We start from the raw sequence: 13,602 nt of genomic DNA on the forward strand, positions 1-13,602 counted from the left end.
TCTGGCCTTGGGGGCATTTGTTTGTCAGAGGCAAGGACTGTAACTTCCAAAGGGAGGGCTGAGGTGTAAGGTCTGGCATCTAAAATGCATTGAGTGGTGCCATCTGAGAGGTTACTGTTTGGTTCCTCCTCTGCTCAAGTGCCTCCTGGCACCACTATTTCTCCTTGTGAGGAAGTGCTCACCAGGTTCCTTGTTCCCTGTTGCCATGCCTTCAGTCCTTGAGGGTCAACGGCTGGGGAAATAGAGAGCATTTGTACGCTCCTCACTTTAGACCTGAGGAGATTGGACCTCGTTCTCCACGGCATCCACCAATCTGATCCTGGAGGTAGCCAGACAGTCACATGACTTGCAGTTTCTGGGCAATGTAGGTGACTGTCTCCCACATACCAGCCTGGCCCTTGTATTCCTCCCTGTGGACAAATTCCATCATTGCCTAACATCACTGAGTCTTGTCCAGTGTTTGGTCTCTGGCAGTCCTCCGAAAGCAAGTGGCCTGGGCCACTTCTTCCTAAGCTCTCTGTGGAGCTATCAGTTCACTGCTCTCAAACTTTCCAGCGTTAACAGTCTCACCAAACTGTCAGCATCTGGGCTGGCAGGGGGTGTAAGGGGTGGTCAGGACAATGTTTCCTCCAAGGCCTGGGTACTCTCTTCTACAGAGATCCTGGAGCTGGCTTATAGTAGAGCAGGCCTTTTCTCCACGTGGACATTCTGTTGATATCAATTAGACAAAAGGGACAGAAATATTGCAGCTAGTGGTTAAAAGTAACGCACAATAAATGACACTGACAGCGGGAACAATGTGAGAGTTGCAGTGGAATGAAGAGTGTCACTTATTCAGGTGGCAAGACATCTCAGCATCCCCGAGGAGTGACCCTGGTCTTCTCCTAGTAATGTCAACTCTCTTCTCGTTGGAGTTGAGGAGTCAAATATTGGGCACCCCTCTGTAGATCTGGGCCCTTTTTACCCTGTCTTCTCCCGTAATGAGAGAAAGGAAGGAATTGAGTGAACATAAAGTGGGTGGCATGGTGTTACTGTTGGTGCAGGTGGGGGTATAGGAGGTGAGGTGTTCCAAGGTAGCGATTAGGTCGCACAAAGGCTATGTAGGAGTAAGGCTGTGAGAGGTTTGGGGTGAAACGAGACTGTGCAAGAGAAGATATTGCAGGCAATAATGAGATTGTTAGAGCTTGGGCCTTGGTTGGGGGAGATGGGTACGGAGACAGAGACAAGGTAAGTGTGAGGTAGCAGAAAGCAGAATGTGGCACATATCCTGGCAGAGCGGAGAAGGTTGTTGATGGACTTGTTGCACTGCTGTCCATTCCTCTAGAACTGCTGAAACTGCCCAGATCAGGTGGCAACCTTGGTACAGGTTGCCAGGGTCTGACGTTGTGGCCTAGCTTGTTTGACCTCTGGAAAGAGGGCACCCCTCCTTTGCAACACTGTCCAGCAGGAGCACAGTAGCTTGCTGGAGAATCTCTGTGCCACTTTTCCCTCCTTAATCATTTTCTGAATTTGTCCATCGTTGATTGTCCAGTACACTTACTAAAAATTGATTTATTAGATCTCTTTAGTACTAATGAGGCCAAATCTCAGCCTAACATATCCATCGAAAAAGGAACGAATTTAGGTTGAATGATTGACATTGTGGATTGTAAATGAGGTGGGTGCTGTAACCATCAATGATCTGCAGTGCCAGGTTGCTGTCCAAGGAATAAAAACGAGTGTGTTGACAAATATGTATGTTATCATCGTAATTAAATTAGATCTTTACATCTCCCACTTATGGTAACAGTAAGCTGAAACTGATGGAATAATAATTTACAATCCTCTTCCCAACACTGATGTGACCAGTGCTCCCAAGGGCATACTACTGGTGTCATAGCAGGTCATTTAAATGTGTAACCAAACAATTTACGTTTGCGATTGGTGTGTTATTGCTTCATTTACTGTGAATCAGCGACCCAGATAATACCATTGAAAACAATCATTTTTCAGCAATAAAGGAGCAGTGCAATAAGTGCCTCACAATGTGCATTCATTTCAAAGCATGTTAGTTGGTTTCTGTCATTCCTGATGAAGGGCTTATGTCCGAAACATTGACTCTCCTGCCTCTCGGATGCTGCCTGACTTGTTGTGTTTTTCCAGCATAACACTTTTTGATTCTGTCAATTATGGTTATTTGCTAAAAGTGCAATTTGATTAATTCTTCACATCTTAGGTTTTAATTGTATTTTTTTCATACAAATGCTCCTGCACAGCACACCTCCTTGTAGCAGGAAGCTTGTAATTAGATTAGATTAGATTACCTACAGTGTTGAAACCAGGCCCTTCGGCCCAACAAGGCCACACCAACCCGCCAAAGAGCAACCCACCCAGACCCATTCCCCTACGTTTACCCCTTCACCTAACACTATGGGCAATTTAGTATGGCCAATTCACCTAACCTGCACAGTTTTGGACTGTGGGAGGAAACTGGAGCAAACCAACGCAGACACAGGGAGAATGTGCAAACTCCACACAGACAGTTGCCTGTAACATGAATTGAACCCGGGTCTCTGGCGCTGTGAGGAAGTAGTGCTAACCACCATGCCACCGTGTAGCCCTTCCAGTTGGTAAGATTCCTAAATGGTGGGATGTAGAGTTGTGCAGCACAGAAACAGAATCTTTGGTCCAACTCATCCATGACGAACAGATATCCTAAACTGGTCTAGTCCCATTTGGCCCATATCCCTCTGTACTGTTCCTATTTCTACCATATGCCCATGCAGATGCCTTTTAAATGTTGTCATTGTACCAACCTCCATCACTTCCTTTGGCAGCTTATTCCATATTTGCACCACCCTCTGTGTACAGTTCCCATTTAAATCTTTCTCCTCTCATTTTAAACCTACACCTTCTATTTTTAGATTCTACTATCCTGGGAAAAAGACCTTAACTATTCACCTTATCCATGCCCCTCATGATTTTATCAATCTCTGTAAGGTCACCCCTCAGCCTCTGTGGGAAAAGAGGGAATATAGCCTAAATCTATTCAGCCTCTCCTTATGGCTCAAACCCACTAACTCCTGCAACATCCTTGTAAACCTTTTCTGCACCCTTTCAAGTTTAACAGTCTGCTTCTAAAGGAAATGATTGAGAGTGGATCTAACACAGCTCCCTCTGATTTTAACATCCCTATCCCCTCCCACATGATCCTATCCCGTATGGATCCAGTTAATTTCCCCCTCCAGGTTACATTGGATCATTATGTCTAGTGGTACTTGACTGTAATACCTGTAACAATCAAGGTTTAAATTAAACGTTAAAATGCCACTCTCAGAAGGAAACAAGAAAGCAAATTACTGCTTGGTGATTTGTATCACTTAAATGCTTTTTATTGAATTTATAATTTAATTTGTATCCTATTTGCCTTCATCTCTGTATCTTTTTCTAATTGAACTCACCTCTTTGCAACTATGGGGAAATAGGTCATTTGAATAATGGCCTCATCAACATCTTTAAATGGTGAACTTGTTCCCTGATCAAGCAGCAGTAGGTTTTAAATAGAATATTAAACAATATGCATGCATTTCCCGCTCCTAAGATGATAAAGATGCAAGGCGGAAATCACCTGAAGAGAAGTTCTTTCAGACAGATTTGAATGGCTTGGGGCACATTCAACATCTTTTGCATTTGATGCTAGTTTACTTTCTCAATATTATTTTTTCAAACTGAAAGTCAACCCAGTCTGTAAGGCACCAGTTTAGGTCAGCTGCTATCCAAGGTCATGTAATTGTTTTCAGTAATGAAAATCTTGATTTCATGGCTGTAGTTGGAATGAACACTCCACGATGAAAATTCTTTTGTATCTCAGCTGGATGGTTCTCTCCCCCACATTCACTTGAATGGCAGGTACAGTCATGGTTGGTTGTGGTTCGGCTGATGGATTGCCAAGAAGCAAGGATTAATAATTTAGCTGAAGTATGAGTTCAAATACAACTGTGTCTTGGGCCAGCTTGGGCTGTCTGTCTGATGGGCAACAGCAAAGTCATGAGTGGAGGGTAGTAATGGGAGAACAAAGGCTATTATGCTGAAGTAGGACAGCATACTCCTGCTCATCCTCATCTCTGGTGCAGACACCACAGTAGTCAGTTGGAGGACAAATTGCTAGGCTGCTGTGATACTGTGTAACAGTGGTACACATAGCCATGATGGCAGTAACCTGAACTTTAACAGGAGCAGTCCCAGTTTGCAGTGACAACAAAAGCTGACTTTAGACTGACCTTCTACTACTCAGCTCCAAATGATAGGCATTAAGGACTACTGTGTAGACTTTGAAGGGGTCAACCTATGGAAGAAAGCTGAAGTTACATTCCACAAAATACTTGGGGCATTGTGAAACCCCACAGAAAGCTTGCTGTCAGTGTCAAGTAGTGTGGAGGAAGCTGACAATAACCTGGGACAGAGCTTTTCTATTTCTTTACCTTTTCATTGAACATGGGTGTTGCTGACAAGACCAACATTTGTTGTCTATCTCAAATTGCCCATGAACTGAATCTCCTGGTCAGCCATTTTAGAGGCCAGAGTCAACCACTGGATTCACATGTAGCTCTGATCAGATTAGAATGCCAGATTTCTTTCTCTGAAGGACATTGGTGAACCAGATTTTTGGTATAACAATTAATGATAGAATTGCATGGTGGCTCAGTGGTTAGCACTGCTACCTCACAGCACCAAGGTCCCAGGTTCGATCCCAGCCTTAGGCAACTGTCTGTGTGGAGTTTGCACATTCTCCCTGTGTCTGCGTGGGTTTCCTCCAAGTGCTCTGGTTTCTTCCCACAGTCCAAAGATTTGCAGGTCAGATGAGTTGGCCAGGCTAAATTCCCATATTGTTAGGCGTATTAGTCAGAGGGAAATGGGTCTGGGTGGGTTACTCTTCAGAGGTTTGGTGTGGACTTGTTGGGCTGAAGGGCTGTTTCCACACTGTAGGTAACCTAACCACCATTATTGAGGCTAGTTTTCAATTACAGATTTATTAATCGATTTCAAATTCCACCAGTTGAAGAGATATGATTTAAGCTTGTGTTCCCAGAGCTCAGAATGCATTTTTGTCAGCATGATAGCACTGACCCATCCATGATGTAGTATCTGATGGTGGATACCTCAGTTTTTATTTTAGCTAGCTGAATAATAAAAGTTCAGTGAGAAATCTGCTTGCAAGTCTAAGCTGCTCTCCCTGAAGTTCAGATGGTTGCCATCATGGCTGTGGGAACCAGTGTTCAAAAGGTCTTGTGTCATTTGTCCTCCAACAGATGACGAGAGTGCTGCCTTGGAGAGTGGTGGTAGCTCCATGGAGCAGGAGCCTACTGTCCTCCTTCAGGATTTGTGTTTTCACCACTGCCCTCTGTTAGTATCCTTGGTGTTACCCATCAGGCAGTCAGTCCAAACTGCTACTGGCCAAGCTGAGGTGCTATTGATGGATATGTGCTCAATGTACACTGATTCATTTAGAACGTAATATTGCTGAACCCACTTATTTTATGGTCCTATAGATACAAATACCAGTAACTTATTAGTCTGCTTAACAACCTTCTATACCTGTTCACGACATTTAATGATCTATGTTTGTGGATTCCGAAGTCCCTTTGGGCCTCGTCTATGCTTAGTTTTTCACCGCTTACAAAGTGCTATGTTCAAATCTTTTGAGGCCTCACATTTATTTACACTGAAATCTATTTGCCACAGTTTCACTCAATCACTTAGTTGATCAATATCTCTGTGTAATGCTTTCATCAAAACCCATCACGGCAGAAAGTGAAGTTTAGTTCAATAAAAGATGTCGAATCAAAAGTTGCCCTAATAGCAGTCATTTAACCGGTGCTGACTTTTACGGGAAGTGACTTGATCCTAATGTCACTTGGGAAGTGAAATCCGTCATCCTTACCTGGTCTGGTCTACATGTGACTCCAGGCCCACAGACTCATAACTGTCCTTTGAAACAGTCTCAAGGGAACATTGTTCACCTCCCCTTGACTGATGGATCAGGCTCCTCCAAGTTGACCACAACTTGGAAGGAATATTGAGGGTGGCAAGGGAACAAAATATATTCTCGTTGGGAAAATTCAAAGTCCATTGTTAAGGGTGGCTCGGTAGCACCACTACTGACTAATCTGGCCAAGTCCTAAAGGACCCTGGTCTGGGTCTTCGGCAGCTGGCAAAAGAATCAACTGAAAGGAAAAATCTGCCTGATCCCATCCTCACTAAATTGCCTTCTGCAGATGCACTTGCCCGTGACAGTATCAGTAGGAGTAACCACCACATACTCCAATGGATGAAGGAAACCCACCATCCTGTTGTAAGTTACTATCACCCTAATAAATAGGACAGACTTTGAGCAGGTTAATTAAATCAATACAGGGTACTCATTGGGCAGTCAGTACTAACTGTATTATGCTTCAGGTCAATCTGTAACCTTGTGGCTTGGAACGTCCCACTCTCCATCATTACTAGGAAGCTAACCCTGGTTCAGTGAAGAGTGCAGTGAGGCATTCCAGGACAAGTACCACACAAATCTGAAACTGAGCTGAAGCTTTTGAAGTGACAGCATTGGACTTTTTGCATGCACATGGTACAAGTAAAAACTAACCAGCAGAGCAAAGCAATCCGACATTCAACAGATGAAGAACTAAGCTCTGTAGTCCTGCCAGATCCAATTGTGTGTGGTGATGGGCAATTAAACAATTAACAGGAGGCAGAAGCTCAACAAATATTCTCATCCTCTGTGCTGGGGCAGCCCAGCACCTCAGTGCCAAAAGGTGAGGTTGAAATACTTGCATTGATGACCAGGGGTGTCAAATGGATGTTTCACCTCAGTACACTCCCAGCATCACAGAGTCCAGTCTTTCATCAATTTAGTTCATTTCACTTGATATTAAGAAATGGCTGAAGACAGTGGGTATGTTTAGGCCCTGACCATGTTACGATTTCAGTACTGAAGACCTATGCTCCAGAACTTATTCAGTCCCTAGCCAAACTGTCCCAGTACATCTACAACACTGGCATCAATCTGACAACATGGAAAATTGACTAGGCATGCCCTGTACACAAACAGCAGGACAAATCAAATAAGCCATTTACCACCCGATCAGTTTACTCTCGATCATCAGCAAAGTGATGAAAAGGCTATTTGACAATGCTCAAACAGCACATCCAGAGGAATCAGCTATTCAATATCGGTCTATTTGGATTGTATTGGGGTCACTCAGCTCCTGAACTCAATACAGTTCCATTTAAACATAGCCAAAAGAATTCCAGAGGTGACTGCCCTCGGCATCAAAAAAACATTTGACCAAATATGGCAGCATGAAACTCTTGCAAAACCAGAGTGAATGGGAATCAGGAGGAGAACTCTGCAGGAGGTTTCAATTATACTTAGCACATTGAAAGATGGTTATGGTTGTTGAATGCCAATCAACGCAGCTTTGGAATATCTCTGCACTATAGTGGACAGTGAGGAAGTTTATCTCAGAGTACAATGGGATCTTGGTCAACTGGGCCAATAGGCTGAGGAATGGCAGATTTAGATAAATGCAAGGTGTTGCATTTTGGTAAGACAAACCAGGACGATATTTACACAGTCAATGGTAGGGCCCTGGGGAGTGTTGTCAAACAGAGAGACCGAGGGGTGCAGGTACATAGTTCCTTCAAAGTGGCATTACAGGTAGACTGGGTGGTGAAAAAGGCATTTGGCATGCATGCCTTCATTGTTCAGACCATTGAGTTTTGGAGTTGGGAAGTATGTTGCAGATGTACAAGACATTGGTAAGATCAAATTCTGGTCATCACAGCGGGTCAGGCAGCATCCAATGAGAGAGAGGAAGCTAACATTTTGAGTCTAGATTACTTTTCATCAGAGCTGAAGTAAAGGGTGGAGGGGACAGCATTTATGCAATGGTTGGGGATAGTGCAGATGGAGTGCTGGGGGAGAAAGGGTGTTGACAGTTCAGATCAAGTGAGAATGGCAGAACAATGGTGTGTCTAACTGCCAGACTGGAAGGAACACGGGTGTCCCACTGGTGTGGGGTAAGGGGAGAGAGGACATGGTGACAGAGAATGTAACAAGTAAAGCTTAAAGTGAGGGAAGGAATGGGACTGCATTCAATATTTGAAGGTGTGGAACTCAATATCAAGTCCAGAAGGTTGTAATGCAGATTACAGCATCTGCAGTAATTTACTCCTACAATTCTGGTCACCCTGATAAAGGAAGGGTGTTATTAAACTGGAAAGGGTGGAGTAAAGATTTACAAAGATGTGACCAAGAATGGAATGTTTATGTTATAAGGAAGGCTGAATAGTTTGATACTTTTTTCCCTTGAGCAGAGGGGGCTGAGAGGTAACCTTATAAAATCATGAGGGTCAGGGATAAGGTGAATAGCCAAGGTCTTTTCCCTGGGATAGGGGAGTCCAAAACCAGAGGCTATAAGTTTCAGGTAAGAGGCAAAAGATTTAAAAGGGACCTAAGTGGCAACATTTTCACATGGAGGATGGCATGTACAAGCTGCTAAAAGAAGCGGTAGAGTCGAGAATCATGACAACATTCAAAAGACATTTGGACAGGTATATAGATAGGAAAGGTTATAGGGATATGGGACAAATGCAGGGAAGTGGGACTTGTTCAGTTTAGGAAATCTAGTTGGCATGGACAAGTTGGACTGAGCTGTCCGTTTCTGTGCTGTATGACCCTATGACTTAGGGTAATTTCCTCAGGCCCAACATTTTCAATTTCTCCATCAATGCACCTTATCTCCACCATGATGTCAGAAATGGGAGTTTTCGCTGATGATTGTTCAGCACCTTTGGGAGTCCTGATACAGTGAAACAATCTGGTCCCAATTTGTGGATTACCATTTGACTGAAGTTGCAAATGATACTCAAGAAGTTTGACACCATCCTGGACAAAGAAGCCTATGTGATTGGGATTCACCACCTTAAACATTCAGTTCCACCACCAATGATGCACATCATGTACAAGACACATTGCCACAATGCAACATTTTTCCTCTCACAGCACCTTTCAAACCCGCAACCCTTAGCATCGAGATAAACAAATACAACAGATGCATGGGGTCATCACAGTCCTTTTCAAGACACACACCATACTCTCTCGGAACTATGTTATTGTTCCCTCACTGCCACTGAGTTAAAATCCTGGAATGTCCTTTGGAACAGCCTAAGGACTTCAACAATTCAAGAAGAAGCTCAGCAATGTCTTCTCAAGGGCAATTATTGATGGACAATAAGCCGACGGTACAAGCTCAAGGGGCTGAATAGCCTACTCCTGTCCCTTGGTTATATGTAAATGCTGGCCTAACCAGTGACGTTCACATCCAATGAACGAATAAAAAGATATTATTTTTTGACCACAAAATAGAGGAATATTTTGAACACAAATATTGCATTAGACTTTCCTTCTACTGACAAAGATTTGCAACATTGTATTGTGTGAGATTTTGACAGCTATTTATTTACCAGCAGCAGTGGGTAGAAGTGTATGTGGCTTCATACTTCTATCTGCTACCTTAGTCCAGATTCAACGTTCAATAGCCAGTATTTATCGAATGCTTGACGGAAATCTTTGAAGTCAATTAATGTCTAAAGTGCTGATGCATAAAGTTGGATCAAATTAATATCTCACAGTGGTTTTTATGTTAGCAAGTTAACAAAAATGAGTTTTATGGTAACTAGAAAGGTTTATAGTTTGTTATTTTGTGTGTGGGATTTAACTTGGATGACAACTGCTGGCTGATTATGGGTGCAGAAAGTGTGTGGGTGCAATGAATATAATTTGAGGCACAGAACAGCTGTCATCTCCCAGTCACCAAGCCAGAAGTGTAAAATTAAAATAGACAATCACTTTATTAGATTTCACGTCATTCACACATTAATGTGGTTGATAAGGATTAAATTATCAAATTGTACTGTATGTAAGTTTAGTGATGGACTTAATTAGTATGCATTATTGGGATAATTTGTGATTGTTGGGGTATGCTATTAAGAGAATCTTAAATGTGCTACCAATTGATTAAAAAAAAAGTGCACTCTTTTGGAGTGATTGAATTACAGCTTGGAAAATTACTACATTTGAACCTCGAAGTGTCTATCTTAGCAGCAAAGATAAACTATAATGCTGATTGACCAGGAAGATAGCTTGAGGGCTAGGTATTCTAAGGCACCTCCAGTTAAAAGATGTAAGTTATAGTTTAGCAATGAGAACAGATGCGGAAGTGGGCCCTTTGAGCTGAACACCAATTGTGGGAGTAAAATGATTCTCATACACTAAGCATACAAAGTGCAGAAAAGCAGCAAACAACTTTATTGCAGATGTGTGGTTAGTACCTCCCAGCAATGCTAAGGCTGCAAAGCTGATTAGATAGAAGAATGGTTTTGAGGACTGGATGAGTTGAGGATCTCTGGTTTAGGTACAAATTAGGGTAGCTTGATGTGGGGACACTACGTGTGTTCTTCCCATTGGTCAAACATTGCAAATAACAGATTCAAAATCATTAGTTAATCCAGAAATTTACCTTAGACAGATCCTTAGACAGTAACTTCCAAACCCACAATCACTTCCATCTAGAAAGATAAAGGCAGCAGATACACATCTGCACATGCCCCTCCAAGCCACTCACCATTCTGACTTGGAACTATATTACAGTTCAAATAATTGGAATTCCCTCTGTCAGGACATTGTGAGTCTAACTACAGCACATAGACTGCAGTACTTCAAGAAGGCAGTTTAACACCAATGTTTCAAGGGCAGCTAGACACGGGCAATGAACGTTGACCAGCCAGCAATACCCACATCCCACAAATCAAATCAAATAAAATGCAGATGCTTGGGTTAAATGTTGCAAAGCTACCTGCAAAATTGGTATAAAAATTGAGATAAGGACTTTGCTAAGTGTTAGTATTTGTCACAGGACATTAACTGGGGGCCATTTACCAAACTAATGGTTGGATTTGATTTGATTTGTTGTAATCACATGTGCCTAAGTACAGTGAAAAGCTTTGTTTGTTGAGTAAGGACATACAGACCATAGGATGCTTTAACATAGTGAGGCACGGGCATACAGGTTACACTGCACAGGTATGCAAAGAATGATCAACATGAACAAAATCAACATTACTTGAAGTTAAAGAGTCCATTCATCCATCTAATAACAGCAGGGAAGAAACTGTTCTTGAACCTGTTGGTATGTGTGTTCAAGCTTCTGTATCTTCTGCCTGATGGAAGAGGTTGTAGGAGATCACTACTGGGGTGAGAGGAGTCTTTGATAATGTTCGCTGCCTTTCCGCAGTAACCAGAAGTGTAAATGGAGTCCATGGATGAAAGGTTGGCTTCCTTGATGCTCTTGGCTGTGCATACAACCTTCTGTCTAATGGTCCTGGGTTGAGCAGTTGCTGTGATGCACCCGAACAGGATGTTTTCTATGGTGCCTCTGTAAAAGTTGATGAGAGTCCTTATAGACATGCTGAAGAAGAGGTGTTACTGTGCCTGCTTGACCATCACATCTACTTGGAAAATCCAAGACAAGTTGTCAGTTATCGTCACTCCTAGGAACTCGATTGTCTCGACCCTCTCTGCCACAGCTCCGTTGATGTGGATGAGGGTGTGTTCTCCTCCATTCTTTCTGAAGTCAATGATGGGTTCTTTAGTTTTGCTGACATTGAGAGAGACTGTTATCATGGCACCATGACACTAAGACCCCATCTTCTTTTTGCATTCTGATTCATCCTTGTTTGATATCCGTCCTACCTATTCATGCTGGTGGTGTCATCAGTAAACCTGTTGTGGGTGTACATGGAGTATATAAGGAGCTGAAAGCACATCCTTGGGGGGCTCCAGTGTTGAAGTTTATCGTGGATAATTTTCACTGATTACGATCTGTAGGTCAGGAAGCTGAGCATCTTGTTGCAGAGTCAGAGCTGAGATTTAGGTCTCAGAGTTTAGAGACCAGTCTGGAGGGGGTTATGGTGCTGAAGATGGAGCTATAGTTGATGACTAGGAGTTTGACATAGGTAGCCTTGTTGTCCAAATGTTCCAGGGATGAGTGTTGGTCTAGGGAATTGGCAATCGCTGTGGATCTGTCACATCAATAGGCAAATTGTAGGGGTTCGAGACAGGCTGGGAGACTGGAGCTGCTGTGGCCCACAACCAGCCTCTTGAAGCACTTCATGATTATTGAAATCAGAGCCACCAGGCGGTAGTCATTATGGCATGTTGCATGTGCTTTCTTAGGTACTGGGATGATGGTAATCTTCTTAAAGCAGTTTGGAACTTTGGCTTGTAGGAGGAAGAGGTTGAAGATGCTAGTGAATACCTCCACCAGCTGCTCCGCTGAGTGCACGGCCTGAGAATCTATCTAGGCCAATTGCTCTCCTTCAGTTGACTCTCAGGAAGACCGATTTGATGTCTGCAGCAATGATGGAGGGAACAGGCGTGAAATATTTGTCAGTTACATTTAGTTACTATTTGGGTTGGACTTTGCCAGTTGGTGAGTTTTGGCTTAATTACTATCTCAAGTCAATTATTGTCCCAGGTTAAAACTTGGCTGTCGGAACCCAGTATCAGGCTTAGTTAGTGATCAAAGGAACTGTCACAGGGTTGAGGATTGCCATAACAATCTAATATTAGAGATCAATGGATTTGGTATCAAGAGGATTGCTAGGAATAAAGCAATTCTCTCAAGTGATGATGAACAGAAACATATAACTACAGTGTTTGGTAGTGAATTGCTTCCACCAAATAGGCAGAAATAGAGTGAAAGCAAGTGATAAAACACCCAGTAGGCAGCTGTGAAATGCAATTAAAGTGGACTGGGAGCTTCAGCAGTTCAGGAGAATAGCAAAATTGTGGGTTGGAAAAAGACCCAATAGAGATGAAGCTTTAAAGCTGCAAAGTGATCTATATGTGTTCAAATTAATTAAGTTTAGATAAAATTTCAAAAGACATACGGATCAAGAGAATAAGTTCAATGAATCAAGAAGAGAAGACACAGGAAGCATGAAATCCATCGGCAAGACAAACCAATCACATATTGAACCTATGCAGAATGGAGTGTATGAACTACTGAAATATTAGTAAATAATCTTAATTGTCCAACAAACCTTGTCAGTTTATTTTGCAAATTGCTGATTATTCTTTCAGTCAACATGGTTATTCAACAAACATTTTCTTACTCAGAGGTTTAATATAGAATTCAAAACCCTGCAATTTGGAAGAGTCACAATAAATATTTTCCTCAGAGTATATGGGGCTCTGTGGTTAGCACTGCTGTCTCACAGCACCAGGAGCCCAGGTTCAATTCCACCCCTGGGCGACTGTCTGTGTGGAATTTATACATTCCCTTGTGTCTGCTTGGATTTCCTCCAGGTGCTCCAGTTCCCTTCCACAGTTGCCAAATATGTGCAGATTAGATGAATTGGCCAAGCTAAATTGCTCATAGTGTCCTGGGCTATGTGGGCTAGGTGTATTAGCCATGGGAAATACAGGGTTACAGGGATAGGGTGGGAGTGGGTTTGAATGGTCAGCTCTTTAGAGGATTGATAAGGATTCATTGGGCTGAA

The sequence above is a fragment of the Hemiscyllium ocellatum genome, chromosome 8, assembly GCF_020745735.1.
Source record: "Hemiscyllium ocellatum isolate sHemOce1 chromosome 8, sHemOce1.pat.X.cur, whole genome shotgun sequence".
Lineage (NCBI taxonomy): Eukaryota > Metazoa > Chordata > Chondrichthyes > Orectolobiformes > Hemiscylliidae > Hemiscyllium > Hemiscyllium ocellatum.